At 32.0% G+C, this 18,930-nt stretch overlaps 1 protein-coding gene across 1 annotated transcript in view; it reads right to left on the reverse strand.

The window, feature by feature from the left end:
* LRP1B (LDL receptor related protein 1B) overlaps window positions 1–18,930 on the reverse strand; it is a 1,812,620-nt gene that overhangs the window by 275,044 nt on the left and 1,518,646 nt on the right. The window lies entirely within an intron of this gene.

An 18,930-nucleotide genomic window follows, 5' to 3' on the forward strand; every position in this document is an offset into this window, starting at 1 on the left:
GAATAAATAAAGAGATATACTCTATTCATGGTTTGTAAGATTCAAGCTATTGAGATGTCATCTCTCCTCAAACTGGTGAATTATACCTAATCCCAATAAAAACCCGGCAGACAATTCCTAGAAATTGACAAGCTGATTCTAAATTTCGTATGGAAATGCAAAATATTTTGTATACAAAGAAATGGCAAAAAAATAAGTTGGTTGATTAACATTACCTCATTTCAAGACATAATAAATTGACAGTTACCAAGAGGATATATGTAGTATTAGAAAAAGAGAAATACATCAGTGAAACAGATGAGAGAGTTCACAAACAGACCCATACATGTATAGATAACTAATTTTTGACAATTTTTTTAAAAAAGGATAGTTTCTTCAGAACATGATACTTGAATAAATAAATATGCATACACAAAAATTAAACTATCATCCTATTAAGAAATCAACTGGAAATTTATCACAGACCTAAATGAAAAAAACTTTAAAACTAAAGAAAAATATGGAAGAAAATTTTAATGATCTTGGGGTCAGCAAATATTTCTTAGGTATGACATCAAAACCATGATAGATCAAAAAGATCTATAAAATGAACTAAATCAAATTAGAAAACTACACTTCAAAGGACAATGGTAAGACAATGAAAAGGTAAGTCACAAACTAAAAAAATTTTCAAAACGTAGGTCTAGCAAAGGATATATATTAAGGAAAAAAAACTACCAAAACTAAAAAAATATAATGAATATATAATCCAATAAAGAATGGGAAGCATTTTTGAAACGACACTTTATTCAAGAAAGAATACACTTTCTTCATGTATATACATGGCAAATAAGCACATAAAAAAGGTTATTGTCATCATTAGACATTAGGGAAATAAAATTATGGCACCATTCTTAGATTAAAGTTAAAATGGCCAGCAAACCAAGTGTTGGTGAGGTTATGGAAGAATTTGTAGGAATGGAAAATGGTACTACCAATATGGAAAACAATTTGGCATTTTCTTAAAAAGTTAAACATATAACTAGCATACGATCTACCCTTCTATTTCCTAGTGTTTATTTGCCCAATAAAATTAAAGCAAATATCTATATAAAGACTTGTACACAAATGTTCATAGCAACTCCACCTACAATAAGCATAAATTGGAAGCCACTCCATGCCATGTGCAGATATATGCATAAACAAATTGCATATATCCATATTATTTTATGCTTGGGTATGTCCTCAGAAACTCAACATTAGCAAAAATCTTACTAAGTCAGTTTAGCCAGAATCCCCCACTCTTGATATCTGATCACTGTCAATATCTAACCAAATTCCCCATCCCTTGTACTCCCATGGTGAGGTCTGATCAACTTGGCTTGCCATCACCAAGAACCTTGGGACACCTGGGTGGCTCAGCGGTAGGGAGCCTGTCTTCGGCTCAGGGAGGTATCCCAGGATCTGGGATCGAGTCCCACATCCGGCTCCCTACAAGGAGCCTGCTTCTTCCTCTGCCTATGTCTCTACCTCTCTCTCAGTCTGTATCTTTCATGAATAAATAAATAAATCTTAAAAAAAAAAAAGAATCTGGTTAGGTCAATGTACCCAGAATCTTCCCTTACTTCTGATATTTCCTCCGAGTAGGTGTCCATCCATTAACAACCCACTCTGCTCCTTGACTATAAATTTCTACTTTTCCTTGTGTTTGGAGTTGAGCACATTTCTTTTCTCTACTACAAAATTCCATTGCAATACTCCCTTATATCTCTTGTGTTGGTTCTGAAAATAGCCTGCATTGGTTTTTTAACAAGTGTCATGGATATATTTTTTTCCTTAACACATACAATGTAATACCATTGAGAGAGAGAAAAAAAAAAAAAGATGAACTATTTGGTGCATGTAATGATGTGGATGGATTCCGAATAATTATGCCAAGTGAAAGAAGCCAGACAAAAAAGAAATATATAGTATAAGATATCACTTATATAAACTAAAAAAAAAAAAAAAATGCAAACTAATCTATGGTGACAAAAAACAGTGTTTCCCATGGACAGAGTGGGGCCAGGGGTGGGATGGAAAGAGAGGGATTAAAAGGGAAATTAGTGGATTTATCATCTAGTCATTTTATTTAGTTTTTGCTTCTAAACCTAAACCATAGGTGGCCTACCCATATAGTTCTCAACTCTTTATGAAATCAGTGGATGAATAAAGCAATAGTTTATTTTTTAAAATATTTTATTTATTTATTCATGAGAGACACAGAGAGAGGGAGGCAGAGACACAGGCAGAGGGAGAAGCAGGCTCCATGCAGGGAGCCCGATGTGGAACTCGATCCCGGGTCCCCAGGATCACACCCTGGGCCGAAGGCAGGCGTTAAACCACTGAGCCACTCAGGCATCCCTAAAGCAATACTTTAAATATGAGTATATGCTTGTTAGTTGAATGAAGAGAACACCAAAAGAGAGAATGTGACATGAAAAATTAAAGAAAATAATCTTACCACAGAAATATGATTATTCATCATTTTGAATTAAGAATATATATTTTTATATCTGTCTCTATTCTCCTTTTTCCCCCCTCCCACAAGAAAGCAAGCACTGCAAGCCAGGAGGAGAGCTGTCACCTGATCCTGACCATGCTGGCACCCTGATCTTGATTTTCAGCCTCTAGGACTGTAAAAAAATAAATGTCTGTTGCTTTAGCCACCCAGTGTATGGCATTTTGTTATAGCAGCCTGAGCTGATTAAGCCAACAGTTTCACTCGTTCCTTTTAGGAGAGCCAACATTTAAGATTTGTATCTACTGTAAATTTCAATGAATATTTTTTTTAAATCAAAATGATGAAGGAAAGATTATTTGCTACGAGAGTAAAAATGATAGCTACCTGGGAAGATTTTCCTGAAAAAGAGAATGATAAACAGTCAATAGGAGAGGAAAAGAGAAAGACAGAAGGAAGGGCTTTGGGCAGAGGGAATACACAGTGTGAGAGTCAAGAGTAAGGAGGAACAGAAAATGTGGGGGAAATGAATGAAGGTTAAGGGAGCATGAGGGTCACTCAGACATCTAAAAAGATCTCATGAAGAGCCTGAGGAGAAAGGGCAGAAGGGCAAATGTATAGGGCCTTCCTTCTTATAGACCAAGGCTGTCTGTCAATCTTGTTCCAAAAATTATAGCAATAATTAATAATAATAATAATTTTAAAAACTCATGTTTTATTGGTTTGTAGTTTTAAAGATTATTCTGCTTCTACTGTAGAGAGCAGATTTGATAAAAACAAAAAAGCTGCAGAGAGACCAATTAAGATCAGGTGCATTTGTCCAGAAAAAAGGATAACACTTGATATTTTAAGAAGGGTGAAGAATACAAATATTAGAGCAGTAATTGCAAAAGAAGCACTTCCTAATTCACTTTTTATCAAAACTCATGAGGCTTTTCATTTCATCTATTCATTCATTCATTCATTCATCTTTTTACCTTTTTTTTTCCTGGTAAACATTACAAACTAACACTTCACAAATGCTTTCAATTTATGGGGTAGGTACATAATACATGTATCAAACCTAATTTTAATCTTCACATTAACAGAAAGATAGAGATCATTTCATTCCAAATTTCAATGGTAAAGACTGAAGCTTAACAATCAATCCACAGTCACAGATTTATTGAGTGATTGGAGCCTATTTCAGACCCAAATCAATTGAGATCTGATTTCAATTCTACATATAAAATTTGCTTTAGTCAAAGAAAGTGGAGAAATTCTTCTTCATATATTGGCATGTATGTATGTACTGTCTTTATTATTTTATCCATGCTCCTTCAAGTTAGAAACTATAGTAACACCTTCGATTCCCTTTTCTATCCAGTATCATATTTTGCATGAACAAAATATACACATTGATGAATCACTAAGAATGAAAGCAAAATTCTAATAATTAGATGTAAATAAAATTAGTTGTCTTTTTAATGAAGGACAAATAGCTAGTCTCATGACAAATTTTTTCTATGGTACCGAAAGTCTATTTAGCATACAGCAATCTTTATGAATTTTAATACTTATTGAGTCTAGTAGTTTACTTCTCTACTTCTGCTGACACAGAGAAAGAGGAAAAAAGTAACATTAAAACCAGTCTATAATTATGCATGTTGCTTTAATAGGGTACAATAGGGTCTACTAAGAATGAGCTGACTCCAGACATCTCATTCCACCAGTTAGAGTTCCATGTGGAACAGAGATGTGAAACGCACTACATTATACTTTCTCATCTCCAAGTTAAAACATTTTATCATAAGTTCACAAATACTGCACCTTGCAAGCCTAATCAGCATCTTCATTTACAGTGCAAAAGCTCTGTCATCAAAAACTGCACTTTACCATGTTATATGGTAATGTACCATTATGGCATAATTTTGAGGCATTTTCACCTTGAACCTATAAATAGGCTCATGTTTCAACATAAGAATTCATGGTCATTTAGAAAATGCATTTCTTGATACAGTTACTTGATCTCACATGTGTCCTCTAGATAGACAATTAAATTTGTGATACCACATAGACTTGAAATTATGTATCAGAAATTTAATCACTAATCATATGATTTTCCATCTTGAAACTTCCCTGGTGCCTTATTGGTAGCACTAGAACCAATGAGAGAATACAAAAATACAGTTTTATAAACCAGACAATTTATTTCCAACACCCAGATGCTAAATGTTAAACTAAATGATTTAAAAGCCAAGCAAATAGAAAGCTTCCCAAACACCCCAGTTGACTGCCTCACTGACAAGATGGTAAGCAATCATTAAGAGAAATAACAACTTGGCCTCTGCTATATGGTCAGGCATGACAAAGTGTTATAGGTTGCAAAGAAACATCTGCTGTTGCTTTAGCTTTGGAGAGAATGGTGATGTGGTAAATCAGAAACTCAAAACTGAGAAATATCTAATTTCAGAATAGCTGGCTGCATTTAAGTTGCCTGAGTGTGTTTGACGAATATGAAGTATCAAAACGTCCTCAGTGTCCAACCAAATTTGAAAAGAACAACATTCACAGCAATCCTCTAAAAGACCACCTATTGTGTTACCAGCCTCAGTTAAAGAGGTAAACCCATCCTAGAGAAAGATTAGAGAATGAATTATTTTGATTTTATACTCTCTCTTTCTGATCTCTCTGTTGACTATACTCAACCAGATGCCAGAGGACAAGTCAGGTGACTCCAAGAAAGTCTGCTGGGGGCCAAGAACAGGTGGAAGAAAGCAAGGAAAAGATCTCAAGGATACGCCTGAAAGAAGTAGTAGAAGGGAACCCTATTCTGAAGCTCATTATTTCCCCCCAAATAAGCCATTTGGCTTCTTGGAATTCAGTCCTCTAATATATAATAAAAAATAAAAGGCAATGACTCAGTCTTGCTCTTATTTTAAGGAAAAGAGAAAGGATGGGATATTCCTTAAGGTCACTGAGATGACTAAAAAGAAGAATAAACTGTGATATCCCTGAAATGTTATAACCAATCCTAACTGGAATTTGAGCAGGTTTCTAATGTTTTGTGTGCCTTCATATATGATTGCAGTATTAAATTGTCCAAATTCTAAGGTATATATATTAGACAGTTTGAGAATCATAAGATGACTGTATTGATAAAGAGTAAACATAAAAGAAAACCTGAATATATTTTTCCATAAGTTATTTCTGCTCTGAATTCCTCCCAAAAATTTCCACCATGAGACCCATTCAGGAGTGACTTCCTTGAGAACTCTCTCCTTGCTGCCCACAGCCAAATGACTCCTTCCTCTGCATATCCAGACAGTTTCTACACACATTTATTGTAACACTCAACAGAGAATTTCATAAGGACTTATATTTTATCCATATCCCTGGCAAGGGTAAAATATTTGAAAGCAACAATTCTATCTTTTCGTTTTTGTGACTCAAGTGCTTAGAATAGAACATATTTAACATGCGATGATTATCAAATCAGTTCATAAAACAGTGAATAGAAAACCTTGCTTCTTGTGTTTGGGTTTCTTTCTTTCACTTCCTATTTTTTTAAAGGTATATTTTTATGAACTTTGAACTCAGCTTTGTACTTTATTTGGTTGTGTACCCAAAGATATAATCTTTTCTTTGTAAAACAGTATTACTAAATATGTGTTCTACCGAAGAACTGTAGGCATAATCTTCTCAGGATCACATTCATGCCTTTGATAAATATTTCAATGCTGTTACTCTCTAGATCATTGTCTAAATACAACTCTCCTGGCATTTTAATATTTTACTAGAAAAAGTGAAGAGGTAGTCAAAGAAGTATATATTAAATCAAAGCCTCATATGTCAAAGTTATACTAAAATGCCAGTCTTCATTTTTCAAACTGGGATTTACTGAATATCTAACAAAAATCAATTATTATCTTAGATGTTACATTGTAAGAAAAAAAAGATTGTAAAAAAAAAAGAAAGGAAGAAAGAAGAAAGAAAGAAAGAAAGAAAGAAAGAAAGAAAGAAAGAAAGAGGTGTCCTGCACAAAAGGATGCTTATTTGTATTAATGAAGATGTGCTTTCCAGCATATGTCTGAATAAAACTGTACATGGGCAGGGTAGAAACTAATTTAATGCTACATTTGAAAAGAAAGAATAGCCTAAGATTATCACCCTGGTCTCTGAAGTCAGAATATTTGGGTCTGTTTTTGAACCTTTTCTTATCATGCAAACTGAGACTTGTTATTTCACTTCTCCAGGCCTCTTTTTCTTCTTATTAACAAAAGCAGAATATATATAATAAAATTTTAAAACCTGTTAAATAATACAAAACATTTAGCATTGTTACATAGTTAGCTTTTCATAAATGTTTGCTGTAATTATTTTTACATGACATGGTAGCAATGAGATAGGCTTGTAAAATAAGTATTTTTAAATTCTTTGAGTCCCATTCTTATTTTCCAAAGTGTTACAAATGATAAATAATCAACTTAAAAATAAACTTTTACAATAGATTTCCATTTGTAAACAATGCTTTTTCAACTTCTGTGATTATCACATCGTCAAACCTATGCTTAGAGGTAAAATTAATATCTGTTTTGGTAAAATCCTTGAGTTTCACTTCATTTCTTGGTTGGATGTCAACTGGAAATTTCTACCAAGAGCCACAAAGGTTATGCCAATTTATTTATTTTGAGAGAAAATTAAAAAAACAGTGATTTTAATTAAGCAGTCATATTACATTGATGCTGGCTTTCCTAAAGTGTTAGAACCACACGGAGGGGCGCCTGGGTGGCCCAGTGGTTGAGTGTCTGCCTTTGGCTCAGGTTGTGATCCCAGGGTCCTGGGATCGAGTTCCACATCAGGCTCCCCATAGGGAGTCTGCTTTTCCTTCTGCCTCTCTCTATGTCTCTCATAAATAAATAAATAAAATCTTAAAAAAAAAAAAACTACAACGGATTTTCAGTTTTGGAAATCAAAACTTTTTGTTGTTTATGTAAGGAGAGATGTTATATCTCTTATATCTCTCTGGATCATATTGCTCTAAACAGTTTCATGATTGCTAATCAAAACAAAACAAAACAACAACAACAAAAAACCTTATTTGATTTGTTAAAAGTCACTTTGAGAAAGTAATGAAATATTTGTGATTGAAATTTATATCCAAAATGTTTACTTAAGCGGTTTTATTTATTAATATTATATTACTATTGATATATAAAATTATAATATATGATATTACTATATTACTGATACATTATATTTGTTAAATTTTATATATATGGCCACTGGCTACTCCAAAGTCACTTTAGTAAATGTGAAAATATTTATAAAATTATATGTTGGTAGCAAGGTGAGTTAATAAAAATCTATTTGAATTTTCATAAATACATACTAACATCATCTTAAAATTCCTCTTTATTAATTAAATTAAAAGACATAAGTGTTGAAAAAATAAAAACTCAATGAAAACTACCATAGGATCTGTATATACTTTCATATCCACATCTTCTTTACATATAGTTTTCTTTTAAACTGACTTTATCAAAGCATAATTTACATACAAAATGAGTTGAACTTATTTTTAACAATTGCAATAATCCTGCACATACTCCTTTCCACCTCCAACTTCCAACCTCACATCCTTTTCCTCGGAAGTAAACACTGTCATCAGTTTCTTGAGTGATAATACATTCTTGTAAAATGCCGCTTAATTTTAGAATTGCAAAAAGTCTTAAACAGTTAAGTGTGATTGCCTATAATCTTTAAAATTAAGAAACATACTGTAGAAATGTGTCTTAATTTAAAATTCATCTTATTGAATAGAAGTCAATTAAATGAAACAAAAACTCAAAACAAAAAAATTAACATGAACACACAAAATGTAGTAACAACATTCTTACAACCAGATGTGAGTGTATCTATACATCTAATCTTTTTCAAGACCCTTCAAAATCCTTGAAATAGTCTATGATGTCTTATATGACCTGATCCCTGTTACCTCTCTGGAATTATCACCTACAATTCTCTATATTCAAGCTCTCTCTATTCTGGTCACAGTGATCTGATTATGTCTCAAATATACAAAGCACATACAAAGTTTCACACAGGCTGCTCCCTTTGTCTGAGAGACTGGTGCCCAAAATAGCTACCTGGCCAACTGGTTCACCCCTTTAGCTCAAAATCATTTTTTTTCAATTAGGGAGACTTATCTTGATTTCCCTACAACAACCTGACTCCCTCTACTGTCACACTCAATTCCTTTCTCATACTCTATTATATATATATGTAATAAAATTAATGAACTTCAAAAACATTTGTTACATGGAAAAAGCTAATAGCAAAGGACCATATGTTCTATTTATATGAAATATCCAGGATAGACAAATCTGTAGAGACAGTAGTAGATGGATTCATGGTTGCCAACGGATAGGAGGAGGGAAGCCAAGGATCAATGGCTGAGGATGCAAGGTTTCTCCGTAGTGTGATGAAATGCTCTAAAATTGATTGTGATAATGATTGCACAACTATATGAATATACTAAAAGCATTTTATTGCATGTTCAATTTAAAAGGGTGAATCATATGGTATGAAATGATATTTTAGTCAATCTGTTTAAAAAGAAAAAGAAGGAGGAAGAGAAGGAAGAAGTCATGGAGACATGATTTGATTCTAAGCTCCAGAAACAATGCCCTTAATTATGACAGCATAGAGGTAAGAAAAAGAAAAAAAGAGCAAAATACAATATCTGCTCTTAAAAAATAAATTTAAAGACTATACATCAAAATAATACATTTTGGTTTTTATAAAAATACACAAAAACACATGAAGTAGTCATACATACCTATGTATAACATACCTATATATATATATGTATATATATAATAAGCCTATTATATTAGGCTTATATATAAGCCTATATATATATATATATATATATATATATATATATAAAATAAGCCTAACATACCTATGTTAGCATGGTACTACTCATACATATTTCTATATCTATATCTATATCTATATCTATATCTATATCTATATCTATATCTATCTATGTAGAATAACCCTAACACCTAAATCTAACAAAGACATTACAAGGAAATAAATTACATATCAATATTTGTTATGACTATCAAGCAAATATTTTAAACAATAAATTAATTATTCAGATCTCATGTACGGAAACAAAAACACATGATGATAAAATATAGTTTATCTCAGGAATTCATGATTATTTTAATAATCAAAAAGCAATTAATTATAATTCAGTATATATATATAACTAAAATAAAGCAGAAAAAAACATATATCATATCATAGATGAAGAAAAAGCATTTGATGAAAATGAAAACCCATTCTTGATAACATCAGCAAATTAGAAATAGAAGGGAATTACATAATATCGCTAAAGGATATCAATAAATACAATAAAGTTAACATATTACTTATTGGTGAAAGCCTGAATTGTTTCCCCCTGGAATTATAAAACTTCTGAAAGAAAATAGAATAATATATTTTTTTATCTTCAGGTAGGCAAAAATTTCCTAGATAAATACAAATAGCATAAGCCATAAAAGAAATAACTGATAAATTCAAATCATCAAAATTAAACTTTTTTCCCCTTCAGATATATTACTGAAACAAAAAAATAAATGAATAAAAGGCAAGCCACAGAGTAGGAGAAAATATGTATATCATATTTTTCAGGCAAAGTACTTAGAATCAAAGTAAATTAAAAAAAAACACCTTAGGACTCAGTCATAAAAAGGCAATTAAAAAAATTAGGTAAATAAAGACCAAAAACAGATGCTAACAGCTATTTCATAAAGAAAATAAACAAGTGGACAGTACCACATGAAAAGATACTCAACATTATTAGCATAAGAAAGTGCAAATTAAAGCCACAATGAGATACTAAGAGTGGGTGAGAATGTGGAGTAACTGAAACTCTCATATACCATTGGTAGGTCAGTTAAATGGTGTAGTCACTTTGGAAAACTTTAACAGGTTTTTTTTCATTAAACATGCACCAATCATATGTCCTAGCCAATGAAAGTATACGAGGAAACATTGTGGAGTGATAGAAATGTACTATGATTGTGGTAGTAATTATACGGTCTTACACATTTTTTGAGTCACTAAATTGTATACTTAAATTCAGTGAATTTATTTTATATAAATTATGATTCAGACTCGATTTTAAAAAAAACAATTGTAAACATTTTAACTGAATAATATGATGAATTAAGGAAGTTTATTTAAGATACCAATATAAGTATTTTGACTATGAAAACTAAATATAGGAAAATAATTCCCTATCATTTACAGTTACAAGCTAAAATTCTTACAGATGCAATGTTTAAATGCCTAAGATATGCTTCAAAATCATCCAAGTGTGAGGAGGTATTTAAGGAGCAAAACTTACTATATATTAACAACTACTGAAGTTAGGTGACTGGTACATGGGATACACTGCACTATTCTGTCTACTTTTGTAGCCTTTTAAGAATTTTTGTTAAAAAAGTAAAATAAATATGTTAAATGTAAGAGAAGAAACTTAAATTAGTTGTCCTTAATTACCCCATGATATAAGATTTTCAATATATTTTTAATATGTTAAAATATATTTAATAATTTTCAAAAAATAATTTTCTTGTATTTTAATACCAGGAAATAGCTTCAAAGTGCACCAAGTAAGTTACTGAACCAAGTTTAGAAAATAAGGTTTCCTGTATCAAGCCATGACTCCCTAAATGTTCTATTCTATCTCTCTCACGCGCGCGTGCGTGTGCACACACACACACACACAGACACACACACACAGAGCTAGTGACCTAAAGACAAGAGAGTTAGACTAATAAAGACTTCAGAGATTATTAAAAGAATAGGTGGAGTAATCATAGAGACTGTTAATAGTAAAGGAGTCCATGAAAACAACCTTGGTATTTTTCTATTTTATTCAGCTATTGCTTAAAAAGCTCAAGCTCTATAAACACATTTTCCTTTTATCTGTCATAATCATTTTTAAAAATTGTTCACTGAATATTTCTGAAGGAAAAATGAATCTGGAAAGCAACACTGTTCTGACAGTTCACAATTATAAAGCTCAACCTTGGGAAGTGGGTTAATGTCTTCTTAATGTTGCAGCCACCTTCCTGTCTGCCAGTGTGACTTTACTGATTTAAACCAACAAAACAACAACAACAACAAAAAAATAAAAATAAAAAAAAATAAACCAACAAAACAGGGTGTTACTCAGAAAGTGGAATGTTTTAATCAAAAAGATTTCCCGAGAAGATTGATTCATTATGCCGGCATTTTACAGTACTTTCAATCGTGTTTTAATATTAGGAATACTGCTTTCTTTGAATTATGTTCAAAACAAAATATTCAGAAAAGTTTAAAGCTATTGTAACCACCTGCCATAGCTGAATCCAGGGCAATGTCTTCTAAATGATGAAGTATATGCTTCATCCACAATTTATGAAAAGACATAGAGTGAGAAAGATTAATAGATTGACTTGGGCAGCCAAAAGCCTATGGTCTGTTTTCTTCTGATAAAATAATAACACTGATGATTCTTCATTATTTGTAAGAATTTAAACCTTCCGAGGAAAGAGAAGTAGATAGGATAACCAATAGAGAGAAAGCTGCTTTGGATGTTGTATCAATAATTTGCCAGTAATATAGAGTTGACTCATTCTGTATTCACTGAAGGAAATTTTATTTAAAAAAATAAGCAGTTTTATTTTATTTTTGTTTCAATTTTTTACTTAAATTCTAGTAAGTGAACATACAGTGTAATATTGGTTCCAGGAGTAAAATTTAGTGATTCATCACTTATATATAACACCCAGTGTGTATCACAAGTGTCCTTCTCAATACCCATCACCCACTTAGCCCATCCACCATCCACCTTCCTTCCAGAAACCCTCAGCTTTTTCTGTATAGTTAAGAGTTTCTTATGGTTTTCTTCCCTCTCTCTCTCTTTTTTTTCATTCCTCTATGTTCATCTGTTTTGTTTCTTAAATTCCACATATGAGCAAAATCATATGGTATTTATCTTTCTCTGATGGACTCATTTCATTTAGCATTAATACACTCTAGCTTCATCCACATCATTCCAAATAACAAGATTCCATTCTTTTAGATGGCTGAGTAATAGTTCATTACACACAACACACACACACACACACACACACACACACATATCTTTTTTATCTGTTTATCAGTCGATGGATAATTGGGTTCTTTCCCAAATTTGGCTATTGTTGATAATGCTGATATTATTACCAGCACACTGATAAAAATCAGTATTTTTGTACCTTTTGGGTAAATACCTAATAGTATAATTGCTAGGATGCAGGGTAATTCTCACTTTTTTTTTTAAGAATTTATGTATGTATGTATGTATGTATGTATGTATGTATGTATGTATTTATGTATGTATTTGACAGAGAGAGAGAGAGGGAGAGAGAGAGAGAGAACAGAAGGCAAAGGGAGAGGGAGAAAGCAGGCTCCTAGCTGAGCAAGTTGCCCGTTGTGGGTCTTGATCCCAGGACCACGAGATCACAACCTGAGCCGAAGTCAGAGGCTTAACCAACTGAGCCACCCCAGTGACCTACCTCAAAATAAGCAATGTTAAAGCATGACTGCATATGGATAATAGGAGCTTTGAGTAGATGAAGTCAGTATCACGTTACAACATGAACTCTTCTACTCAATGTTCTTATGAATTAAGATTTTCTATTTCATCAATTTTGTAATGAACTCTAGCCATTCAGTTTTCCTCCAAACTTTCTTTGTAATCTAGGAGCGAATTAATAACCCTTTAGGCATTTACTTCAGCGATATATATTGTCTTCCACAGACAATACTCTAGACTAGTAAGAGATGTTTTCTATTAGAATTTCAAACCACTTTAATCAAATAAATCATATGAATGCTATTTCCAAATGGTATAAGAGGAATTTTCAACATACATTTATCAAGATCATTCTCAATACTATTGTGTATAATACTCAAAAAGCAAACACTGAAATATGAATACTCATGTTTTCGGTAAAATTATTTGTATTCCATATTAGGAAGAAAAAAATCAGTGAAAGCTACTTGATATTCACTACTAAGAGATTTTGCTGACCTCCAAAATACTTAACCTCTACAGCATAAAAATTAAGATCTTTTTGTTCCATTGATCAATGGCTCTTCCTCCTTAAGCATTATAATATTTGAAGATGGAAACATAAATATATGCAGAATATCAAGAATTTCTTGCCATGTATATTCCTTAATTAAAAATAAGAAGAAAGCAAGTCAAATAGACTCTGAGACAGTCTTCCCCTTTTAATTGCTTATGATCAGAAGAAATATTTCAAATAAAAGCTGGGCTGCATTGTAGGAGAGATCAAAATTTGAGCTTTTCAGCCTAACTTAAAACCAGTCATAAGAAATGTTTCGGAAACATTATTATCCTGAAAGACTTTGTCATATATTTTTAAAAGTCTGTCTTTCAAGACACATTAATGTAATTTATCTGCAGTATAAGATAGCATTACTTAGATTTTTTATGTTTCATTTTCCAGAGGAAAAACCAGGGCACCAAGAGGAAGACTTTTTCTCACTCCAGCTTCTGAGATGATAGTATACAGAAAAATATAGTGATTGCATCCCATTTCCTTCCAATTCTTTATTATGTACATGTTACATATATGTATATAAAATATATATTTAATCATGATTTTATATAAAAACTTACAGGTTACTATTAATATGTCACGTAACAAAGTTGTTTTATATATGACTTTTTTTCTGAATTAAAATTTTAAGGACTATACTATGACCCACAGCATAATTTAAACCATGCAATTATAAAATATTGAAAGTGAAAATTTAAGAATCTTTCATTCTGTATGCTTAAAATGCTAATAACTTCTTTTACCCTTAGACAACATGTATATTTTTAAAACCCCTGTTCACCTTTGGTGGGAATGCAAATTGGTGCAGCCACTGTGGAAAACAGTATGGAAGTTCCTTAAAAACCTTAAAATTGAATTGCCATATTATCCATTAATTCCACTACTGGGCATTTATCCAAAGAAAGCAAAAGCACTGATTCAAAAAGATATATGCAGCCCTATATTTATTGAAGCATTATTTACAATGGCCAACCTATTGAAGCAAATCAAGTGAAGTGTCCATTAAAAGATGAAGGATAAATATATAGTATGTATATACAACAGAATATTACTCCACCATAAAGAAAGAATGAAATCTTGCCATTTGCAACAACATGGATGGACCTTAAAGGTGTTATGCTAAGTGAAAAAGGTAAGTCAGGAAGACAAATATGGTATGATTTCACTTATGTGTGGAATTTAAGAAACAAAGCAGATGAATAAAGGAAAAAAAAAAGAGAGAGAGAGACAACCCCAAAATAGTCTTAACTAGGAATAACAAACAAATGATTACCAGAGGAAGGAGACACATGGTAGGGGGGTGGGCGTGGAGAATGGGTGAAATAGGTGAAGGGGATTATAATCATCATCATCATCATCATTATTATTATCTCAAAAAATAAACTCAATTTGTCAGATGCTTAAACATATGGAAAATATTTACTTATTTACATTTTCTTTTTACATTACATTTTCTTTTAATTGTGACTCTGTATATTTATTTTTAAAGGAATTAAATTTGCACATGAAATTCTGTACACTTAAGAAAATAATAAGAAACTTCTAAAAAATCAGTTCTAGTGTCTTCACTAAGGCAATTATTTCTCATTGTTTATGATCCAACAAGTTATACAGTATTTTGCGGGAGATCAGAGAATTTAAAATCTTTCAATCCCTTTAAACACTTGCAAAACAATAACAACTAGCACTAATCACCCAAAATGTGTAAATTGAAGGAAATTATCCTTGAGTCAGATTTACTTAAATTTCTAAATAAAAATTATAGAATCTCGTGAGTTCTTGTTCCCTTCTAGATTGGATAATTTAGATTTGATGAAGGTCACTCCCTGGAAGAAAGGATAGAAAGTAAGAGGTCAATCTCCCAATCCTGGTAAAGTTGTCTTCAAAAAACAAAGACAACATAAGCTACGCGAAACCACTAAATCAACTACTTCGAAGTCAGTGTCTGGTTGGAAGGCCTTCTTAATGACCAGTTTTGGCAATTAAAATGATTACCCAATTGACTAGTTTTCACTCCTGTGATTTTTCAAGCAGCATTCCAACTCAGAGGCTTTTAGGCTAACAAATTCCTCCACTTGGAAGTATTTTGCCCAAGGACAGATTAGAGTAAAAATAATTAATTAAGCTGCACATTTTAAATAGCTTTACTATTAATTCCTCTTATAGCCTATAAATGGGATCTTTTATAATAGAAAAGAAGAAAAATGTGGGGATAAAGGAAATGATTTCCATTTTTGTAGTTAATTTAAAATTCAATGCTTTACTCTCTCTACATGTTAATATGCATTTATCTACATTTCAAACTCTGACACTTTGCATCTACTTTCTTATAATTGATTTAATTAAGGATTTAAAAAATCTATAACCTTCAAATATTCTATAAAATGCCATGCTCTGCTCTAATTTACCATTGCCACAAATCTTTTTTCTATATTTTAGTATCATTTTCCATGCATTTTAAGCTATTTAAATAAAATTCATATTAAAGATAAATGTTTGGAGAAACACTGTTAGAAGAAGCTATGCTATTATGTATCCTCAAAGTGCTTTTGCATGTTGGTTAGTTATAAAGTTATTTAGCTATTTCCAGGAGCTAAGAGCAGCTTTTTGACCACTCTATTCAATATGGCATAAAAACTATGAACACCTGCACAAAGTTCTATATTTTCCCATTTGCTCAGAAAAAAAAAAAACATAACTGAGTAATGAGAGGGTGTCAATGAATTATGAATAACTTCTGTGTAAATGAAGGCAATATAATCAGTTCCCTTGTACCAAGCAGGTATTATGTTTTTCCACAAGGATTCATTTTAGTTAATTTAAGTTGTATCATTAAGCATTACAATTTGGCACCTGCCAGAAAGATGACAAAAAATAAGCAGCTACAATTGTTCAAGGACATGTTCTGAACTATTCAGTATATAAATCACCTCCTAGCATTCATATTAGATAATAAAACTTTCTCCTTTTAACTGGGTTTGGATAACTAACTGTTGGCTTTAATATCACCCAAATGTTAATACCGATTGTTAAGTCATTGAAAAAGTCATTAAATAAGCAATATTTCTCAATGAATACATTTTGAGGCACTAAATAGAATATATAATAAAAAAGGAAATATTCAGCATCCATGCAAAATGATTAAGTAGTAGCCTGCACATAAATAAAATTGAACTTTCTCTAAAAACTGGCAAATAATAGTATTGTCACACTTTCTATTTTGACCTTCAGCTTTTCATGTTAGCCCTGATGTTAAGCACTATGGATGGCCTTGGGATACTTTCGTAACATAGAACATTAATGAGCCTATGATGAAGGTTAAAAAAAAAAAAGGTCCTAAACCAAAAATACAATTTCTGGAGAATAGAGGAGGAGCAGAGAACTAGCTCTACAACCATGAGCAAATTAAGAGTCTGGGAAATAAGCAGACTTGTCAGGATTATTCTAAGAATCTTTCTAGTATAACAGTATATTATTCAAACTAAATGCAAATGCCTTATAGGCAGATATAGAGCTTTATGATATCTCCCTAACCCCTCAGATATGAGCAGTTCATATAGATATGATCAATTAAAAAATTAATGCATATGTTATGTTGCATTTTGATTCATGTAAGGTATATTTTCCGATGGATTAACTACATTTATGTTAATCTTGCCATAACTTTTCATGTTCAAGTATACCTTACTTTCAGTTTCAAGTATTTCATAATTGGTTACTTTCAATATTCTGTATGAATTTCAAAAGGAAAGGAAGAGAAATACTAAAGGAAAAGGATTTTAGCCCAGGGAAAAGAGTCGAAAGAATCAAAGAGTGGGTTTGGCATAGCAGGGAGACATTTGGGAAAGCATCACAAGAATGAACAAGGCTTGATCTTGGTACTCTTGATCTTTTGAAATGAAGTCTTTCTGCTAAACCAATAGTATGTGTAAACTTCTTATAAATCTTCCTATTCTGATGTTGCAGATGATCCAGATAAATCTTTTTTTTTTTAAGATTTTATTTATTTATTCATGAGAGACACACAGAGAGAGGCAGAGACATAGGCAGAGGGAAAAGCAGGCTCCCTGCAGGGAGCCTGATGCGGGACTCAATCCCAGGACCCAGGAATCATGCTCTCAGACAAAGACAGACATTCAACCACTGAGCCACCCAGATGTCCCCCAGGGAAATCTTTTATCATATTATAACTCAGGATTTAAAAGTTACTGGGCCCATACTTGTGGTCACTTGAGCATCTGTACTAATACCTCTTGCTCAGGTACTTGGGACACAAAGCTTAACTATATATTTTGCTCTCTAAAACAATTTCACTTTATTTTTTGCATTTTGATTCCAGAGCCTTTCTTTTCTACTCCCTTGCTTTCTTTGTGAAGATATGAGTCAGAGAAAGAAAATAAGAAAGCCAGCTAATATAACAACTAATAATGCAAGCCAATCTAAAAAAAAATTATCAGAAGAAGGAAGTGTTCCATTTCCAGATGGGATTACTCAGACTTGTATGTGTATGTATTCATAAAATATAACCAGGCAACCAAAAGACACAAGATCTTCAGAATCTAATCATTCTTATGGTCACATGTTTGGAACAATTTTTTTTCCCTTTTATTCTAAGGTCAGCTTCTAAGGTTATCTATGTTCAACTAAACAAACTCTTCTTACTTCTTGTCCCAAAAATTGCCCAGAAAGAATTAGTCAACACTCATGACACCCATCCTTAATTATTGTTTAGTTCAATTGCCTGTGGCTTTTTTTCATTATAATATTATTATTCTAAAAGTGGTCTGTACTTGGAGGGGGGGGGGAATGACAATGGTTTAGCCCAGCTCAGTTTTAGCCATTTTCTCTAACAGTTGACTGAAGATTATTTACTCACCCATTGGTTTTCTTTAAAAAATAAACACAGTGAAGACTCATTCTCCTTTCTTATGGATTTCTATTAAATTTTGCTGGTTTCTTCTAGCCCATATAGTCTCCCCTGTTTAATAACTAAGATAATTTCATTTCCTTGAATTAAACTTATTGTGTTTCTCTCCTTCAATATAAGAGTTTGCTACTTTGAATAATAGTATAATTAATAGTGAGTCAACAGAAGATGTCACAGACAAATAAAATCATTGCCACACAAGTTCATTTTCATGTTTCTTCCCACTTAGCCTATGATCAATAGAGATTTGCCACTGAAAAATGCAACGGTATATTTAGATATCAGTTTTGAAAACTAAGCAGAGTACAACACTGTAAGAGATACAAGATTTTGGAATTGATTAATTT

Source organism: Vulpes vulpes, chromosome 5 (genome assembly GCF_048418805.1).
Source record: "Vulpes vulpes isolate BD-2025 chromosome 5, VulVul3, whole genome shotgun sequence".
Lineage (NCBI taxonomy): Eukaryota > Metazoa > Chordata > Mammalia > Carnivora > Canidae > Vulpes > Vulpes vulpes.